This window comes from Tenrec ecaudatus, chromosome 16, assembly GCF_050624435.1.
Source record: "Tenrec ecaudatus isolate mTenEca1 chromosome 16, mTenEca1.hap1, whole genome shotgun sequence".
Classification (NCBI taxonomy): Eukaryota; Metazoa; Chordata; class Mammalia; order Afrosoricida; family Tenrecidae; genus Tenrec; species Tenrec ecaudatus.
Genome location: NC_134545.1, coordinates 106,481,054 through 106,500,945, shown reverse-complemented (window position 1 = coordinate 106,500,945; position 19,892 = coordinate 106,481,054). Strand labels below are relative to the sequence as shown.

The window sequence follows — 19,892 nt, the reverse complement described above, 5'->3', positions numbered from 1 at the left end:
AAAGGGCCAGGGTGGCCCAGGTGGCTTGGGACTGCTATCCCGATGGTGGGTAATTCCAGCCAACCAGCTGCTACTGGGAAGAAAGGCCAGGCATTCCCTTTCCTAAGAGATTACAGACAAGAGAATACTTTGAAGCAAACCCTCTGTAACCAGCAGGGCCATCACAAGTGGGACTGGGCTCCATGGCAGGGGGCAGTGACCATGGGTAGAGGGAACACTGGGTACTGCAGGTGGAGGCGGCATTTGGTTCTAGGAGGCAGTGAAAACCCTTTTCTCACGGAAACTCCAAAATTGAGTTCCCGGACCTTAGAGCTATGACAGGAGCTTCAGAATCATCACAGTGTCCTGAGGCGGGGTGAGGGTGGGGGTGGGGTGTGTCCTACTGGAAAGGAAGGTTGTCCTGTAGATAGGAATTGATGCTTGATTAGAAACCACCCCCCGCCGGTTCTTTCATCAAATTTCTATGCAGAGTTAAAACCACGGCTTCTAGGGCCCACTCTCTGTTATTATCCTGAATCCAGCGGAGGTTTGGTGTTGGGTGTAGGAAATTTTTCGCAAGAAACCAAATTTCACGTCGATTCGTGATGGATTAGCATACAGAAATTGGCTTAAAGTGCACTTAATGGATGCATTACTGCAGAAGGGAGCTGTCTAACCAGACTCCTGCTAAATTTATGAAAATGCACTTCAAGTTCCCAAGCAGGCTAAATTTGTCAAAGTCATAGAAGCCAAGGCAGGGCATGGCTCATGACAGGGGAGGCGGGGATCCCAGGCCAGGGTCACCCAAATGAATCCAAGAGCCTGTTGCTGCCCAGTATAGGGACTCCCTGAGCTGCCCCCACCCTTGCCCTTCCCTGGGAACCCCCTCTCTCTAAATCTTGAAGATGAAGGTAAGCTGAAGGCCTACTCTTATGTCCAGAGTTTGCTGAGGCATTAACTGAAATTGAAGGTGTCACCTAGTGACAAGGGGTCTTTGGAACTTGGGCTCCAAGCCAGAGCCTTGCATTCTAATGGGAGCATTCTCTTGGGAGCCCTCACACCCCCAGAACTCAAAGGGCTGGTGCTGTGGTGATGGGATGATGGAGTGGAGGGGGGCCTGGGTGGGCTCCATTCTCCTCCGTGGACTATTCTCCCTGGGCTCAAATGATTGGATCTGCTCCCAAGACAGTGCTATCTGCCCTTCAAACCTCCCCTCTACACCCCCTGCCCACATCAACGTCCTCCAGCAATTCCTCCTGAATTCACAGCTCTGGGAAAGGCCAGAGCTGGGGCGATAAGGCCCTTCCCTCCTTCAGTTGGGCAAACTGCCGTCCAGAGGTCTCACAGAGAGCTGTTGGCAGCCACAGAGCCTTTGGGTCTTTGGATCCTTGGTGTTTACTGTGCCCCCAAGGGCATTGTTAATTGCAAGGCCGGTGGGTTTGAACCCACTAGCCACTTCTCAGGAAAAAGATGAGGCTGCCTGCTCCCATCAAGACTTACAGCCTCAGAAACAAATATAGCGACAATAATAATAATAAACAACAGCTCTGAGGTTGTGCCAAGAACCCAACTGTGCCAAGCATCTTCCACAGCATTCTGACTGCCAGCACCTCGCTGTGTAAAGACTACTGTCGCTACAGCTAATGTGACCACAGCTCCCGTCACCACAGTGCTGTGTAACAGGACTCCAGCACCCAATGGCTGACCACAGCAGCAGCTCCTGTTCTTGCTTACGGGCTCCAGCAGCTCTGAGTCCAGCTGGGGGTGCTGACTTGGCTTCAGGCCCGCATTGTGCTCAGCTCAGCGGGTGCTCACTCTGGGTCCTCCAGGAAGAGGCAGTGGCCACTCCAGACACACTCTCCTCCTGCAGGACCACCGATGCACAAGAGAGCCAGCATGGCAAAGCTCTAATCTAGGCCGTCCCCTAAGATCCCATTAGCCAAAGCCAGTCACACGGCCAAGTCCAAAGTCAATGGGGCTGGTTTGCAATCACAGCCCATGGCTCGGGAGGCTGTCTCAGCAGTGTAGATGTGTAATGCCACCAGAGGGGAATGGTGATCCAGGGCCGAACATTCCATCTGACCCCGGAAGGTGCTCTTATTAACTTGCCAAGGAAGAACAGAAAATTGTGGCCAACGCCACTCAACTAGGAAGTGGCAGATGTAAGATTTGCACCAATTTAACTCAAGAGTGCTCGATACTTTAGACTGTAAACGAGAAAACCAGCATGTACATATTAGCCTGCTAACTGGAAGGTCAGCAGTTCGAAATCACCAGCTGCTCAGTGGGAGGAAAATGAGGTTTTGTACTCCCATGGAGCTACCGTCTTGGAAACCCACAGGGGAAGTTCTACCCTGTGCTGTAAGGTTGCTGTGAGTCAGAGTGGTCTCCCTGGCCAAGAACTTTTTAAAAGAAATCTGTTTACAAGAAACCCTGGTCGTATCGGGACGGTGAGCACACAATGATATGATTTTTCCTTCTTTGATGCCTGAAACCTGATCCCTTGGACACCTTGTGATCACACAGGCTGGTGTGCTTCTTCTGTGTGGGCTTTGTTGCTTCTCAGCTAGATGGCCACTTGTTTATCTTCAAGCCCTTAAGACCCCAGACGCTATATCTTTTGATAGCCGGGCACCATCAATTTTCTTCACCACATTTGCTTATGCAGCCATTTGTCTTCAGCGATCATGTCGGGAAGGTGAGCATCATGGAATGCCAGTTTAATAGAACAAAGTGTTCTTGTGTTGAGGGAGTACTTGAGTGGAGGCCCAATGTCCATCTGCTACCTTAATACTAAGCCTATAAATATATGCACATAGATTTGTTTCCTCATCCTCATAAATATATTTACATATGTACCTACCTGTACTTAGACCCCTATAAATGCCCATTACCTCCTAGCTCTTTCCTCTATTTCCTTTACTTTCCTCTTGTCCCGCTATCATGCTCAGCCTTCATTTGGGTTTCAGCATTTCCTCTTGGTTACATTTTCCTTGCTCAAGCCCTACCAGGCCTCCTAAACCCTCCTCGCTGCTGATTTTGGACCACGTGTTGTTCCCTTGTCCCTGAGTTTGTTAACACCACTTCTCCCCACCCCAATCCCCCTCTCCTTTGTCCCCCCTGAATAGTCAGCCAGGTGTTTTCTCCTCCATATTGTTTATCCAGGTATGCTCCCTTCTTGATTTGCTTCATTTTTTTTTGTGGGGGGGGGGTTCAGACCACGCTACTTCCCCACCATATACGATTGCTGAGGACAAATGGTGGCATAAGCAAGTGTGGTGAAGAAAGCTGATGGTGCCCGGCTATCAAAAGATAGTGTCTGGGGTGTTAAAGGTTTGAGGGTAAACAAGCAGCCATCTAGCTCAGAAGCATCAAAGCCCACATGGAAGAAGCTCATCAGCCTGTGTGATCATGAGGTGTTGAAGGGATCAGGTATCAAGCATCATGGAACAAAAATCACATCATCGTGAATGAGGGGGAGTGCAAAGTGGGGGCCCAAAGGCCATTTTTGTGCAACTGGACATCCCCTTACAGAAGGCTCTTGAGGAGGAGACAAGCCAGTTAAGGGACAGCGTAGCAACCATGAAACATACAACTTTCCTCTAGTTCTTAAATGTTTCCTCCCCACAATTATCATGATCCCAATTCTACCTTACAAATCCAATTGGACTGGAGGATGTACACTGGTACAGATGGGAACTGGAAACACAGGGAATCCAGGACAGATGACCCCTTCAGGACCAGTGGTGCGAGTGGTGATACAGGGAGGGAGGAGGGAAGGTGGGGTAGACAGGGAGAACTGATTACAAGGATCTACATATAGCCTCCTCTCTGGAGGTTGTCCAACAGAAAAGTGGGTGAAGGGAGACGTTGGACAGTGTAAGATATGACAAAATAACAATAACTTATAAATTATCAAGGGTTCATGAGAGAGAGGGGGATGGGGAGGGAGAGGAAAAAATGAGGAGCTGATGCCAGGGGCTCAAGTGGAAAGCAGATGTTTTGAGAATGATGATGGCAACAAGTGTGCAACTGTGCTTGACACAATGGATGCATGTATGGATTGTGTTAAGCGTTGTATGAGCCCCCAATAAAATGATTAAAAGAAACCAATGGAGTTCTATAAAAGAGAGAGAGAGAGAGAGAGACACCCTGGTGGCACAGAAGTCAGGTGCTTGATGGCTAACTAGCAGTGGGGGTTTGAACTTATCAGGCACCCCGTGGTAGAAAGATGTGTCTGTCTGCTTCCATACGGATGACAGCCTGGGATACCTTATGGGAGCAGTTCTGCTCTATCTTGCAGGGTAACTGTGAGTTCAAATCACCCAACAGCAACGGATGGGATAAAATTGCATACAGGTTGTCTTCCGTGGACACAGCACTCACTAACGAGCCAAAAAGGTTGGCAGATCAACCCACCCAGAGATGCCTTGGGAGACAGGGGTGGTGATCAGCTTTGGTGATTGATCAGAAAACCCTCAGAAAACCCCACACATAGGGTTGCCTCGCCATGAGTTTGACTACCCTTGGCCTCAGCTGGCAGCATGCATCTGGGGAGGGGATATTTGTCATCTGCAATGATCCATTAGTTGCCCAAAGGAGCTGGGTTGGCTTAGTGGTTACGTTTTGGGTTGCTAACTGAAAGGTCCATCAGAATGAGACCAGCAGCTGCTCTACAGAATACAGGGCTTTCTACTCCTAGAAAGAGCCAGTCTCAGAAACCCACAGGGGCAGTTCTACCTTGTCCTATAGGGCCGTTAAGCATCACCGTCCACTCCATAGCACTGAGTTTTTGTTGTTGTTTTTTGTTTCTGTTAGTTACCAATACCTGAAAGGCAGCAACTGGCCAGGCTACACATCCACCTTGTCCATCCACCCACCTAGTCACACACCCTTGGGAAGGGAAGGTTAATAATAGACACAGAGCAACTCCTGTGGGCAATGCTTTGAAATTAATCTGGGGGCAGAGCGGAGCCCCCCTTCTGTGAAGTTAATCTTGGGCACGTGTGTAAATACATTTGGAAAGTCCCTGGTGGAAGCAGTATCAAAGGGGCACCGTGGTTTCACTTAAAAACAATTTGCTCACTGTCAACCATGATTTCTGACACCTGAACCTGAAAGTGGTCTAGCTCCGTCAGTGGGTCATATGTGTGCTTAGAGGCCGGAGAGGAAAGGCTGCGGTGGGTGTGGGGCCTGGAATAAGTTCCCAGGCACCCCTACGGGAGCGGGACTTCCGTTAGGTCTTTCCATAGAACCTTCCTGGTGTTTGTTTAAACCCTTGCACACTCTGGCACCACAGCTGCCTGGCCCAGGGCCTTCTTTGCAAGACTCCTGCACAACCCAGCCTCTTAAGAGCGCCCTGTACTGTGTGCCCCCCCCCCTCCTTGCAATTATTTGAATATATAAACCTCACTGAAAGGCAGGCTTTTCTTGGGAGCTAATAAATAAAGCCTGGAGCACAGCGATGGAAGGCCTTGAAAAATGGCCTCATCCCCTATTGGGAACTGTGAACCCCTTCAAAAAAAGCAGCTCATTGTATTTTCAGAAAAAAGATTCCCTCCCTCCCCACCCCAATAATAATAAAGAACGGAATCACCCAGTGGAGTCTACATGGAAAATCACCATCTCGTCTGAGGACCTCAGGCTGGTCTCTTTCCTGTATTAATCTTTCCATGTAGGCTTTCTGAAGAGGCATGCTTTGCTGGAACATACAAGGGAGGTTTTGAACTCCCCACGGGCCCCATTTTCTCATCTGCACGGTGTGTAGGGGATATGATCATCTGCAGGGTGTGTGTGTGTGTGTGTGTGTGTGTGTGTGTGTGTGTGTGTGTGTGTAGGGGGCATGATGCCTTAAGGTGTAAGCAATAAAGACCATCCCACAGTAAGAATCACCCTTGCGCACAGGGGCCAGGACTCTACATTTATAAGTGATTTCCGCTCCCTGTCTGTGGCTTGCTGGAAATGGCTTTCAGGTGGGCCATAGGCCGTGGGACAGGCACCAGGCTGCTGACCTCAGAGAGGACAAGGGTGGGTCTCCTAGTCCTCTGTGTCCTAGTCTGAGAAGCTGGCTGGGCTTGGTCCCCAGGTCTCCCTTGAGCTGAATCCTCTGGAATCTCTGTGTCTTCTTCAACCCAGAGTCTGAGGGGTCGACCGCTGGTGTCGCTTGGTAGCCCTGGGCCGCCCGAGTGTTTCTGTGGGGTCCGTGCAGCAGGCAGTGCCGCTGGGGTCCCTCCGAGCGCCCTCCCCGCTCCAGCAGAAGGGAACCTCCGAGGCCCAAGGGCCGGGTAAGCCTTCACGGGAGGCGAGTGTCCGTCCACGAGGGCGCCGGACTCACCAGCGCCGCGGTCTCGAATATTAGTGTCTGGGCTGGCTCCAAGCGGCCAAGTTTTCCCAAAATGTCTCCTCCGCCAGGCTTGGGGGTTTCGGTTTGTATTTGATTCGGAGCGGCGGCAGCACCCGGCCGGTGTTTACTCCAAAGGGCAGGGGGCGGGGAGCCAGCCCCCCGCGGGGCGCGCTCTCCCGGATCGCACATTCCAGGCGCGCGCTGCTGTGTGTCAGCGCGACATGGGGCGGGGGAGGGCCCCGGTCGGGTGTTGCGTTCGCCATCTGCACGTCACTCCCAAACTTTTCCTCCCTGCGCTAGCTCGGGAGGCAGGTTGACGCGCCCTGGCTGCGGGGCTGGCGGCGCGGGCTGGGCGCGCTCCCGCGGAGCCTGAGCCGCAGAGGCGCCCCGGCTGGACTCGCCTTCTCAGGTGTAAGTTGGGTGCTGGGCGCAGGGCGGCGGCAGGGATCCAGCCGGTGCTCGGGCCGGTCTCCGGGTCGGGCCGGGCGGCGCCGGGCTAGCGGTGGATCCGGACGGCGGAGGCAGCGCGCAGCCTCCCTCCCCGCGGCGTCCTGGGCGCGGAGGCGGCGGTGGCAGTGGCAGTGGCGGCGGCGGCGGCGGAGGCGGCCCAGCAGACAATGAACTTGGGAACGCGCGGAGCCCAGGCAGGTTTGATTTCAGCGCCCCTGGCCCCAGCCTCCTGGAGGCTACCAGCGTGGGGCCGCCTCCGCGCCGGGGGTGGCTGCGCGCCGGGGATTCTGCTTAAGGGCTGCAGGGTGCCGCCGCCGGGGCTCGCGCGCCGGGTCCCCAGCCGGGGAGGACAAGGCTGGGGCTCGGGGCTCGGGCGAAGGGGGCGCTGCGGAGGCCCGCGGGGGCGCACGGCTCAGGGCTTGCCGGCTGACTGTCCCGCCAAATGGCCCAGCACCGGGGATCCGCGTGCCTTGCTCGGCCAGGCCCCAGGAGCTGCAGGCAGAGCAGGGACAGACCGACAGGCGGAGGGACCCCCTGCTTCCCGGGGTGCGCGCGCCCTAGGGGGAGGGGACGGGAATCCCGCCAGCCGCGCGCTCCGCGCACTTTGGGGAAGTTTCCAGGCGCGGCCCGGGGCAAGCTGGTGGGTTCGCGCCCCCTTCCTGGGTTCCGATCCCCGGCCCTAGCCCTGCGACCCCCGCGGGACCTGGTTCTGGAGGGAGGCTACAGCGTGGCCCGAACTTTGGCTCCAGTTCCTCCACGCGTGCCTGGCCTTCCCCGGGAACCCGGAGAGGCGGCGCGGGCGGCGTCCCCTGAGGCCTGGGCGCGGCGAAGCCAGCCAGCAGGTCGTTGCGGGGGCGACGCGCGAGTCTGTGCCGTGTGCGGCGAGGGAGGACGTGGGGTGTGGGGCGATCGGGGCCCGATTGGCTTCCAGGGAACCCGGGGATGACGGGGCGCGGGGCCCTGAGCGACGAGCCCCGGGTGCCGGGCACTGGGAATGAATGAGCCCTGGCCGCAGAGGCGGATCTCCGGAAGGCAGCGCGGAGGGCCGCGAGTTGTAACTTGCTGAATGATCTCCCCCGGCTGGGCGAGGGACACTGCGATGGCGAATAGGAACTGCTCTTGGGCGCCCCCTTCAAGTGGCTCCCGGGGCACGTGTCCTACCTGCTGAACCCCAGAGCCGTCTCTGCTTGGATGTGCCCTGGGCTCGGGCGACGCCAGCGGGTGCACGGGGCCAGTGTGGAGAGGCCGGGGTAGGGGGTGGGGCGGCTGCCTGGTCCCTCAGGCTCTCCGCAGGCCCGGGTCGCCAGCCCTGCTCCCAGGGGCACCGGAGCGGCCCGTGCAGACACGGAGGCTGTGCCTTGGTTGCTGGCTGCTGGCGGCTGGGAATCTGTGCCTCGCGTTGGAAGGTTTGGGAATGGCCGGGAGGAGTGGGGAGGCAGAGGCGCTCAAGATGGGCTCCTCCGGCTGCCCTGGGGTCCTGCGGAGCCGCAGTGACAGCTGGTAGAGCCTGAGCGACCCTTTTTCGCTCTCGTCCTCGTTGGGTAAGTTAATGGCGTGGAGTTTTCTGGAATGAAGCTGTGGCTTCCCCAGTGAAGGCTTGTGGGTGCGGGCTGCTCTGGAGGGGGCGTTGGGGTAGGGCCAGGGGTACCTAGTATTGCAGGCAGAAGGCCCGAGGGTCCCAGAAGGAAACAGACCTAGGAATGTGTCTGTACCACCAGCCCCTGCCCGTCTGCCCTGATGAAGGTTCAGAGACATTCACCCGTACCTTCTAGAAGGGGGCGTCTAGCGATTTTATAATCTGTGTGTTGAGTCAGGACTTTGGCTGGTAAATACATTCAGATCAAACAGTTTTGTTTGCAGTATCGTTGTGGCGATAAAAATGACTTTCAATTCAGTAGTTTTTTTAAAAATCAAACACATTTTCTTCTCAGTACTCCTGGGAAATTGATAAAAGATGCTCTCCTGACACCCAGAATGGGGAAACTGAGTCATAGAAGGATGTGGCTTACAAGTGGCCTCGCACCGAGGGCACAGGTGAGCGGAGGTGGGCAGCATATCTGGCTTGCCCACTGAGATCCCCTTGCTCTGGAGAACCCACCCAGGCATGCCTGCTCTCTCTCAGGCGCCCTCTGCCATGAGTTGTGGGAGAGCTACCTACCGAGGGTGACCTCACCCAGGGTCTTGTGTGGGGGCAGGGAGGCAGTTGTACAGACACTAGGTCACAGACTGCACCGTGGTGGCACGGTCCTCCAGAACTGCCCCTTCAGTGGCACCCTTCAGGGCTGCCCATCCTGCACCTCACAGGCCACTTGGCTGAGCCCCTGCCCCCTGGCAGGAGAGACGGGTGGCAGAAGAGGTATTTGATTTTCCTGCAAAAGTGACGAGTCCGTGCTGGGGGTGGAGCCAGTGTTTGTAGAAAGGGCTGGGAAGCTACCCGGTTTATTTGGGGCCTTAAGAGAAGATGCACCCTGGTAATTAGTCTGGACCACAGGAACTCCAGGCCTGTAACTGCCCCTAGGGGACGCTGTCGGTTCCTGCTGGCAGTTTAGGGGCTTGCTGGGAGGTGAGCGAGGAGGGAGAGTCAGGACTTCGGGAAGGGGGACTGGAGCCTGTTGTGGAAGGTCTGAATTGTCCAGAAAATTTTCAAACTGGCCGTTAAGCGTGGGTGCCAAGTCCAGAAAGAGAGTAGCGGTGGGTGTGGGGCAGAGGGTGCTGTTTGGAGTCGGGAGCCAGCAACCAGCCCTCCGTTTGTTTCTTGCAAGTATGCCCTGCCGACAGAGAGATCACATGGCGGATGGCACAAGGGGACATTCCCCATGATGTGGGTCAAGGACCAAGAGGTCCCGTGAGCCCACATTGCCAGTGGCCTTGCGCGGGTGCCAGGCCCTCCTGTGCTGCGCTTTGCTAGGCTCGAGTTATCATTTATTCGTTCAACAACCGTCTCGTGTTTGAAGTGAGGCTGTGCTTGGGACTCTCCATTTAGTCCTGTCCACCCAATGGGCATGGGGAGCTTGCTGGGACAGTTCAGTCTCCGGATGATGACAGGGGGCCAGCAGAGAACCCCACAGAATGCCTTCTTCAGCTAAGTGAGTGCCAAGGGAGGCCATAGGGAAGGAGAGGGGCCGCCAACTCCGATCATCCCTTCTCCAGCTCCTGGGCTGGAGTTTGTTCGAGACACCAAGATGGGTCTGATCAGGCTGTTGCGCTCCACCACCGCTTTGCCTGCCTCTCCCTCCCGGGTCCTGATCTCCATTGCCTCGGGATTACTTAAAAAAAAAAAAAAAAAGAAGTTGCAATTGTTTGGGAGCCTCAGGCACCTGAGAGGCTTGTGATTTGGAAGTGGCAAGAGTTACAGAACCTGCCCCCCTGCTGGGCCGTCAGCTGGGATGCTCAGGTGTGATGCTAACTCCTTTCACTTGAAGGGTCCTTGTGAGCCTGTGTTGAAAATGGAGACTGCCTTTTCCCTTAACTGCCTTTTCCCTTAGTGGCACAAGGAGTGTTCTTTCTTGTCCCACGTATTATGTTCGGTACCTTTACTGAGGAGGCTCCTTCTTTGGGACACATGCTTAGAACCGAGACACACCACCACTGACCCCTCCCTTCCAGAGAAGGAAAGCTGCCAGTGGTCTGGATGTAGGTAACATGTGCCATCAGCCCGTGCTACTAGCTGCCGTCTCTCTCCCCTCTGCGTCCACCCCCCGCCCCCCGGCTCATGGTGACCCACATGCTATCGAGTAGAGCAGCTTCTTAGGGTTATTTCTGGCGTGTGTGGGAGCAGGTTTCCAGGCCTTTGTACCTCGGCACCTCCAGATGGGTTTGAACCATCAACTTTTTGGTTGGTAGCCAAGCGTAAACCGTTTGCTCATGTGTCCGGTCTCAGTGTCCAGAAAAAGTTTTGTGTTTGGGGGCCAATGTTGGATTTTTTTTTGAAGTGCAGGGCTGGGGAGGGGGACACTTGATGAAAGCTGCCATTTGCCAGGTTCCTGTTGGTCCCCGCTGGCCCTGGGCTTGGAGGATATTGGAGAGAACATGGCCCACAGCTTTCAGCCACCAGAGGCTCAGGTTGGGGGTCTGGGAGAGAAGGGCAGGGGATGGTGGGACAAGTCACTAAGGACCCCCGGAGGAGAAAGGCAGTAGTGAATCAGCAGGTGGCTCAGCTAATGAATGGGGAGGGGTGCTGGCAGGAGGGGATGGCTGCGGGTGGCAAGTGGGAAGGTTTCTGGCTCTGCTGATTTTTGGATGGAGGAGGGCGGGGACACACAACGCCTGTTTATTGCTAGCAGCAGTAAGCAGCACCCTTCAGGTGCTGGGCCAGGTGTTAGGGGGCGGCGGGCAGGCTTAGTGCAGCGCCTGGATTAGTGGGCGAGGCTGAACTTGTTGGAGTCAGCTACGTAACTCACTGAGAGTGCCTTCCTTGGGGCCACCAGCCAGGGCGGCAGGAGCTCTGCAGCGACTTCTGAGACTGGAATGACGGGGACACTCCCCCTTCCAGAGTGCTGCTCTTGTGGTTTCGCTGGCTCTGTGCTCATATCCAGGACCCAGGATGGCCCTAAGCTCCTGCCTCTGTGAGTTCAATTGTGGGCACCTGTGTATATTTCTTGGAGCCAGGGAGGGGGGGGGGGGACGGAGTCCATACCTTCCAGCACCTTCTACCTCAAAGGGCTTTTCTGTCCCCCTCCAGATGCCCTGTAGCCCCACTAGGTGACTGCCTCACCTCTCTCTGGGCCTCTGCTAGCTCTTGTGTGCACAGAGGGATCCAGGGAGGAAGCGGTGGACCTTGGAGAGACCCTCAGGCCGAGTGTGGGTGGCTCTGCCCGGCTCCCGTGTGGCGCAGTGGAGCAGAGCGAGGTAGCCCTCACTGCAAATGTGCTAGGGCAGCTGGTTTTGAGGCTGCCCTGCCGCCTGCTTTACATTTCTAGAAGGAGCCCTGGCCCTGTGGGGCCCTGACGGAGGCTGGCAGATCCTCAAAAGCAGCGGGGGTCATTATAATGGAAACTGGGCCTCCCGCCAGAATTGTGTTTGCGATAAAAATACAGGCTGCCCAGTCAGCCAGGTGCCTGGGAAATACCCCAACGTCAGCGACTAAGTAGGCACAGGCCAGGGACAGTGGGTTCATGCCTTCCAAGGTGCTGGAGGCCCGGGCCACTGGGCACAAGCCGCTGGTTCCTTTTGTTCCCTGTGGCCAGAGGGACCGTGGTGGCCTCAGGCGAGGAAGAGTACAGCAAGATGCCCTGACTCTCAGGTGAGCTTCTGCCCTGCTCTGCTGGGCCCTTCTAGAAGCTTCCCAAGACACTAGGCCCAGTGCTTCTGCATGAGGGCGGATCTGTCTGAGAGGCAGACAGGGGGCTAGAGGCGATCCTCTCACTCCTGTGTAGAGGGCTCGATCTGCCCTCTTGTGATACCTGCTTCTCAGTCTCCCTGATGTGAGGGACCCTGCTGGATTCATGTCCGGCCTAATGCCTGCCACCCTCCAAACGGGCACCTGGTGTTTGGGATTCTGGAGGGTGCCCCGGGGTGCGGGCAGTGTGGCTGAGACCCCAGGCCTCACTGTGGCTGCCAGGGGCTGTTGAGTTGACCTAGACGATGGTCACCCTGTGTCTTTCCTGTGAACGGCAGTGGCCGTAGCTGTTAGGATCCGTAACGTTCCTAACTGATGTAGCTGGCCAGGCCTTTCTTCCTAGGTTCTCAGAGTCTGGAAACTTCTACTGAGCCCTGTTCCACATCCAAGCAACATCAAACCCTCACTGAAAGATGGGTGGTGGCCGGGGATTGAAGCCCGGTCCCCACCTGGAAGGCGACCGCATTGTCTCCGAGCCGAGTTCCAACTGCTCTTCCCGGCTGCTAAAACGTCGGCACAAGTGCACTCTTTGTCTTTCAGAGTCTTGTGGCTTTTTTGGTCTTGATCCAACTTTTCTAAAAATTTTCCATCCCTGGCAGTGAGAGATCAGTGTGTGGACAGTGCCATGGAAGACCGTGAGGGGAAGTGGTGACGAGAGGCCCAGAGACAGACAGACTGACAGACAGGCAGGGAGGTGGTGTGGAAGGGCTGGACCCGGACACTCTTGAACTGTGGGTGATGCGCGCTCACGCATCTGTGGCCATCTTTACGCTGACCAGGAACATGGGGACCCTGGACGTCCCCTTTGTCACAGCCTTTTTGAAAAGTGATAGGTTCTGGGGAGAGCGGCTCCACCCAGTTCCATGCCAGGCCAGGCGTCCGGTTGACGAGTTGTGGGGAAGGGTGGCTTCGAGGACACGTCACACATCGCACTTGCCTGAGAAACTTAACAGTAGGAGTGAATGAAGCAAGCAAGGATGGCCCGGTCAGCCTGACATTTGTGTCACCTTGACTCTGGGAAGCCATTTGTGTTCACTCACTGGGGATCGGGGCCTGGGGAATTAGACCCAGAATGATACAGAAAGGACAGGCTGGAGTTTAGTGCATGGCATCCCGGCGCTGGAAATCTCTGCCCAGCCAAGCGAGAGTCCCTGTGCCCACGAGGGGCTATCTGAAAACGCACGGGCCCATTGCACGGCATGTAGTTTGTCTGTGGGAATAACAGTGGGGCGTTAAAAAGCAGGCGAGGCTTCTTCCATTGTGGTTTGGATGGCAACAAGTACAAATGTGCTGTAAGTTGCAAACAACAGAAAAATGCAGGCCTTTGGAGGTGGCCAGGAGCTCTGGTGGCATAGTGGTTATCCGCTGTTCTGCTAGCGGCAAGGTCAGCAGTTCAAAGCCACCAGAGTCTTGGAAACACACAAGGGCAGTTCTACCCTGGCCTATGGAACTGTTGTGAGTCGGCATCCACTCGATGGCTCGATGGCAGTGACTTTGGTTGGGTTTTTATTCTTTCTTTTTTCCCCCCAATTCTTGACTTTTTTTCTTTATTTTCTTTTTTCTTTTTTAATTAACATTAGGGACTCACACTACTCTTATCACAATCCATACATACATCAGTTGTGTAAAGCACATCTGTACATTCATTGCCCTCATCATTTTCAAAGCATTTGCTCTCCACTTAAGCCCTTGGCATCAAGTTCTCTTTTTTCCCCTCCCTCCCCACTCCCCCCTCCCTCATGAGCCCTTGATAATTTATTAATTATTATTTTGTCATATCTTGCCCTGTCCGACGTCTCCCTTCACCCCTTTTCTGTTGTCCGTCCCCCAGGGAGGAGGTCACATGTAGATCCTTGTAATCAGTTCCCTCTTTTCAACCCACTCTCCCTCTATCCTCCCAGTATCGCCCCTCACACCCCTGGTCCTGAAGGTATCATCCGCCCTGGATTCCCAGTGGACTTCTGGTTCCTGGAAGGGGCGCCAAGATAGGGCTTTCTACAGCCATCCACAGTTACAGTCTTGGAAATGCACAGGAGCGGTTCTCCCCTGTGCTGTAGGGTGGCCAGGAGTTGGCATCAGCTCGATGGCAGTGAGTTTGGTTGGTTTGTTGGTGCGTTTTTAACTTGCTCCTGCCCCAGCCCCAGCCCCAGTTCTCATGTAGCCTGTCTGGATCCACCTCTGGTGGTCTCTGAAGGACTGGGACACAGGGCAGCTCCATTTTGTAGAAGGGGAAACTGTGGCACGCCAACCAAACGCCCTGCCATCGAGTGCATTCTGACTCACAGCGACCCTGTAGGGCAGGCTAGAACCGCCCCTGTGGGTTTCCGAGACTCACTCTTTACAGGAGTAGGAAGCCTCACCTTTCTCCCAAGGAGCAGCACATGGTTTCGAACTACTGACCTTAGGGTTAGCAGCCTAAGCATGGAACCCACTACACTACCCGGGTTCCTTGAGGTACACAGTGTGACAAGATTGAATCTAGGTTCTCGCCAAGCCCAGTTACTCCCCACATCCTCCCTGAACTCTTAGGACTCCCCACCCGCTTCTTGGCTGATGCTGAGGCCCCAGGGACAGGCTACCAAGGGGAGGCAGATGGAGGTTGCTGGGCTGGAGTCCCATAGACTCCACAAAGGGCCCCAAGAACACCACCTCCCCCACCAGCCACAAACGAGACAGCAACTTGTGGCGCCAGCACCTTCTGGTTCTCTCCCCTGCAGCAGCGGAAGGCTGACCCAAGTATCCGGGGAATAATTACATTAGGAATCAATTCAGAGAATGAAGTTTTATCTGATTTGGCTGAGCCCATAAACAAAAGGCTGCGATTGAGGCTCCGGGATGCGTTATGGCATTGGTGGGTTTTATAAACACTTGGGCTGGTCTGGGACAGTCAGAGCAGCCTGCGGGCCTGGGAGGGGTCGACGTGCCCAGGCTGGGGGTGCTGTGCCCTCCTCTCTCCAAGGAGCCTTTCAAGCCCTATGCTCCCAGGGTCTATTTGCACTCCGACAAGGTCAATGTGTTTGTGGCTGAATGGTCTCTGTGCTCTGGGAACCTTGTCTGGGTAGATCCTTCGGGGCGGGCTTCTGTTACCACTGACATCAGGGCCCTTGTGCACAGCCCCCCTCTCTCCTCCTAAGGAATCAGCTCTGCAGGATGCTGGGCAGCCCTGAATCAAGGGGGCATCAGGACCCTGTGAGGCTTTTGAAAAAACACATCCTCTCCTCTCCTCCATCACGTTTGTTGAATGGGGGTCTCTGGGGGAAAGACCCTGGGTGTGCCTTGGCACACGGACGAGACTTGGCAGTGGTTATAATCACTCTAAGGAGAGTTTCCAGTTCATCTCAGAGCAAAGTGAGGGGCGGAATGTTGTCCCCCCTAATTCTGATTGAGCCTCTTCTCTCTCTTCTCTGTGTTCGGGCCTCACTTCATGGTCAGACTCCCTGGATGTAAGCAGGTTACTTTTTCAGCGCTCTGCAGAAGCCATGGGGGGGGGGGGGGCTTTCCACCCATTTCTCTCTCTCACACATGGCCTTGCCATTCACCCCCCTGTGGCCAGAGACCTAGCAGCCTCCTCTGGCACTTGGCTGGTCAGTGCTAAAGCTGCAGCCCTTGCGCCTCTTGCCCCTGCAAGTTTAGTCTGCTGGGAAGGAAGTATGTCTTATTCAAGGTTTTATTCCCAGGGCTAGTCCATGTGAAAGGATGGATGGATGAATGGACAGACAGACAGATGTGTGGGTGGATGGACAGATACTTGTTTGGATGGCTGGTTGACTGGCTGGCTGGGTGATGGATGGATGGATAGGTTGATGGATGGACAGATGGGTCGATGGAAACACAGGTGCACGACTGGATAGATGGACTTACTGAACCCTAGGACCACGGTTTAGGGATCAAAAGGGCCTTAGAGCTCGTGTGCTTTATGCTTCAGTCTGGTCACCTCCTCTTCTCGCTGGGGAGACTGATGATGTGCACAGGTGCAGGGACTTGTCATCAGAGCAAAGCTAACAACACTTGAGCACCTGTCCCTCCAACTCCGCCAGCTCTTCTGGCTCCGACTCCACTTCTGCTGAGAGTCACCCTCCAGTGAATAGTCCAGAACTTTTCTTGGTGGGCCTGCTGTGGGCCAGAACTGGGCCAAGAGCTGGGTGTCCAAGCAGTGAACAGGCCAAGCAGGTCCCTGCAGGCACAGAGCACGTGCTCTCGAGGAGAGGATGGATGTGCTACAGCACCAGCGAGCCGAGCAGGAAGGGCCCTGCTGAGAGCCGAACCAGGGCTGTGTGATGGAGGCCAGTGGTGATCAGAGAAGTCCTGCTGATCCTTCAGTGACAAGAAGGCCCTGCCACCTGAGGGCAGGAGGAGAGAGCATCTGGGGCAGAGGACATAGCAAATACAAAGATCTCCCAGGAAGGAGTCCATTTCTGGGGTACCTGGGAGACAAGGCTGGGGACCTGCTTGGTACCACACTTGGTGGTTTCTGTCTGCATCCTCAGATGCTTTGCTTGCTGCATCTGCCATTGTGAGATCGTGGATCAGGGTGAAGGATGCTCCTTGCCCAGTGCTGGCTACCTCAGAGCTGCTGCTGAATTTCAGAAACCAGAAACAAAAATTCCCAGCCCTCCTTTCCTCCTCCTTAATCTGGCTTGTGAGCAGAAGCTATTTTTGTGTAAATAGGTGTTTGAAGGGGGAAGTCTTGGGTGGGTCACTGAAACTACACTCAGGCAAACAAGACAGAAAGAGTACTGTGGGGCCCGAGGTGGGTGCGAGGCCGTGGTGGTCCACGTGGGGACAGATCCAAGTAGCTGGGGCGGGGGGTGGGGGGTGGGGCTTGTCTGGAGGGGAAGGATTGCCATTGCTAGGTGGCGTTACACTGACTTCAACTCAAGGTGATGCTGCCCAGCCCTGCCCCGCCCTCATGATTGCTTGTATGTTTCTGTCCACCCCGGGGCAACTTTGCCATCTGACCTCACCAAGGGTCTCACTGGCCCTCACTTGACCAGTCACGAGGTACTCCTTGAGTTGGCTGAATTACTCTTCCCTAGTTTACCTTTAACTCTGGTGGTGTCTTGGTTAGGAGTTGGGCTGTGATCTGCATGGTCGGCAGTTCAAAACCACAGGCAGCTCTTTGGGAGAAAGACTGAACAGTTACTGTCTTGGACTCTTACAGGGGGCTCTATGGGTCAGCACTGACTCGGTGGCAGTGAGTTTGGCTTGGGACTATTACCTCTAGGTCCTGCTATCCATTACAAGGCCTGCACAGAACTCACAAAGTTCCCCATGAATGGGTGCTTTTGTGCAGGAAGCTAATGAGTTGTCCTGCCAGTGAGCGATGCTCAGGGTTGAACTGGTTATCAGGGCATGTTACCAAGTTCTTCCAGGTCTGCTAACCAGGGCCCTAAGGGGTACTCCCTCTGCTGGAAGCCTCAGCCGCAGGCATTCAGCTTAAGCTCTGAGGGTCAGCAAACCCCACTCCCTGAATTAAGTGCCCAGAGGCACCCCTCTCCAGTAAAGCCTCAGTTCAGAGGCACTCAGCTCCATTTCTCTGGGCAGCAAGCCCAGCTTTCCCAATTCAGTGCCCCGAGGCACCCCGCTCCACAAGCCAGCCTCCTGCACAACAGCACCCAGCCTTCCTTGCTCCGTGGGCTCTGCCTTTACTTGTTCCGTGCTCCGACTCCCGGTGCTGCTGCCGCCGCTCCTCCTCTATGCTACAGCTGCCTTCTAGACTCAGGAGACTCACTGTGCGGGGGCTCTTGGGTCCAGAAGACGTGCTCCACTCCTGGCTCTTGCTGGCAGTAAGATCCCTCCTCTTGCTTCTCAGAGGGTCCCTTTATATGCAGCGGGACACTGTAGGAAACCGGTCACAGTTACTCACAGGTGAAGCTTATCAGTGTCTTCCCCCATCTTCTGACCAGACCCATGCAGGTAAAGATCGTTTGGTGAGAGTTAGAGACTTTGGCTAGAAGAGCCACACTGAGGGAGTCCCTGCCCCGGCACGTCCCTAGGAATGCGTTGTGTCCAACGCACCTGAGCCAGACTCTGCCCTATTGGTTCAGGGGGGTTTGTGGACTTGTGTGTGGACATCGAGTCACAGACCTTTCTTCCTCCTCTGTCTTTTGCAGGGAACTCATTGGGCCTATTCACCATGGGCCCTGCTGGGAGCTGAAGTACTGGTGACATAGCTCCTGGCAGAACAGCCATACGAAACTCACCAGTATGACAGGCGGACAGATGGGTGGTGGGAAGAGAGGCTAGGACATGTCACACTCCTCTACTGGCTTGCCCTTTTTCTCCAGCCTTGGGACTTTCCTGCCCCAGCTGTGGCCAAGATCCTCCTTCTAGACTTGGCGGCCCACTCCCGGCTATATTATTATTATTAACATTTTACTGTGGTTTGGGTGAGAATTTCTAGAGCACTCCCATTTCCCATTTAACAATCCACCTACATGGTGTTTCCTGACGTACCGTGTATACTCGAGTATAAGCCAACTCGAATATCAGCCGAGGCACCTAATTTTACCACAAAATGGCATTAAACATGTGCTGACAAACTCGGCTTATATGTGAGTGTATATGGCAGGTTTCAATCCCTGCATGTAACAGCTCTCTTCCCAGGCCTCCCTGGCTCCCTGTTTCCATCCCCCATCTTCCCTGCCCCTTCCTGCCTCTGGGCTTCATCTCGGGGTCTCGTAGCGTTGACTGTTCTAAGGGCTGTCTTCCTCACAGGTGTTGTTAGCTGCCTCTGGCGCCTTCTCAGACAGGCTGCTCCTTCTCTCCTGCCTCAGGTAGACAGGGGTCCTCAAACTTTTTAAACGGGGGGCCAGTTCACTGTCCCTCAGACCTGTTGGAGGGTCGGACTATAGTTTTTTTTTTTTTTAAAAAAAACTATGAACAAATTCCTGTGTACACTGCACATATCTTATTTTGAAGTTAAAAAAATAAACGGGGCATAAACACCCGGCGGGCCGGATAAATGTCCTTGGCGGGCTGCATGTGGCCCACGGGCAGTAGTTTGAGGAAGCCTGCCAGACTCTGGGATGGATGACAGGGAGAAAGACGGGGCTCTTGACTTCTGTAAAGAGTTTCAGTCTTGGAAACGCACAGGGGAAGTTCTACCCTGTCCTCTAAGCTAGAACAATCGTGCAGCCCCTCCCCACCCCCAGTTGAGGTAGGAATACCCAGAGGCCCCAGTGAACCATCTGCCCTGTTCCAGGACATACTTTTATGGTGCGGGTGGGGGGGGGGGCGGGCGGGGTTTGATGGGAGCCTCGATTATGAACCAGTTATGCTCTGGAGCTTTCTAAGGACACTGCGGCCAAGCCCTCCAAAGGCAAGGTCTCCGCTTGGCCTGTGGTGCTTGGCTCTGCACTCTGGCCAGGGTGAGCCTGGCAGGAATGGAGCGTGGGGCATGGCTGCTACCGCAGAGCCGCACAGCACCATCCCCTGGTGCTTCTCCCTCGGGACTCCCTGCCAGAGTGCCATCTGCATCTTCCTTCGCCTTAAAACCCACTCACTGCCATCGAGTGGATGCTGACTCCCAGCGAGCCTAGAGGGCAGGACGAACTGTCCCTGCGGGCGTCCGAGATGGCCACTTTAGACTGGAATAGAAAGCCTTGCCTTTCTCCCATGGAGCTGGTGGTCTGTGGTGTGGCTCTCTAGCCAGGTCGGGATATCCCGTTTGCACGAGTTGAAAGGGTGTAAGCTGCAGGCCGTTGATTTCCCACCCGGGCCTCTGGAGCCGGGTCGGGCACCTAGACTGGCTCCCATTCTGTGATCAATGAGAAGGCCCTC

At 55.2% G+C, this 19,892-nt stretch overlaps 1 protein-coding gene across 4 annotated transcripts in view; it reads left to right on the top strand.

Moving 5' to 3' along the window:
• The first annotated feature begins 6,552 nt into the window (after positions 1–6,552).
• Positions 6,553–19,892, top strand: part of CHST15 (carbohydrate sulfotransferase 15) — a 71,373-nt gene continuing 58,033 nt past the window's right edge. The window contains exon 1 of one of the 4 annotated variants that reach the window (XM_075534809.1): positions 6,553–6,733. The gene's annotated coding sequence lies outside the window, so the exon portion shown is untranslated. Of the gene's footprint in view, positions 6,734–6,774; positions 6,967–7,393; positions 7,413–8,196; positions 8,314–19,892 lie in introns of those variants that run through there. The other 3 variants (XM_075534810.1, XM_075534812.1, XM_075534811.1) reach the window with 3 other exon arrangements.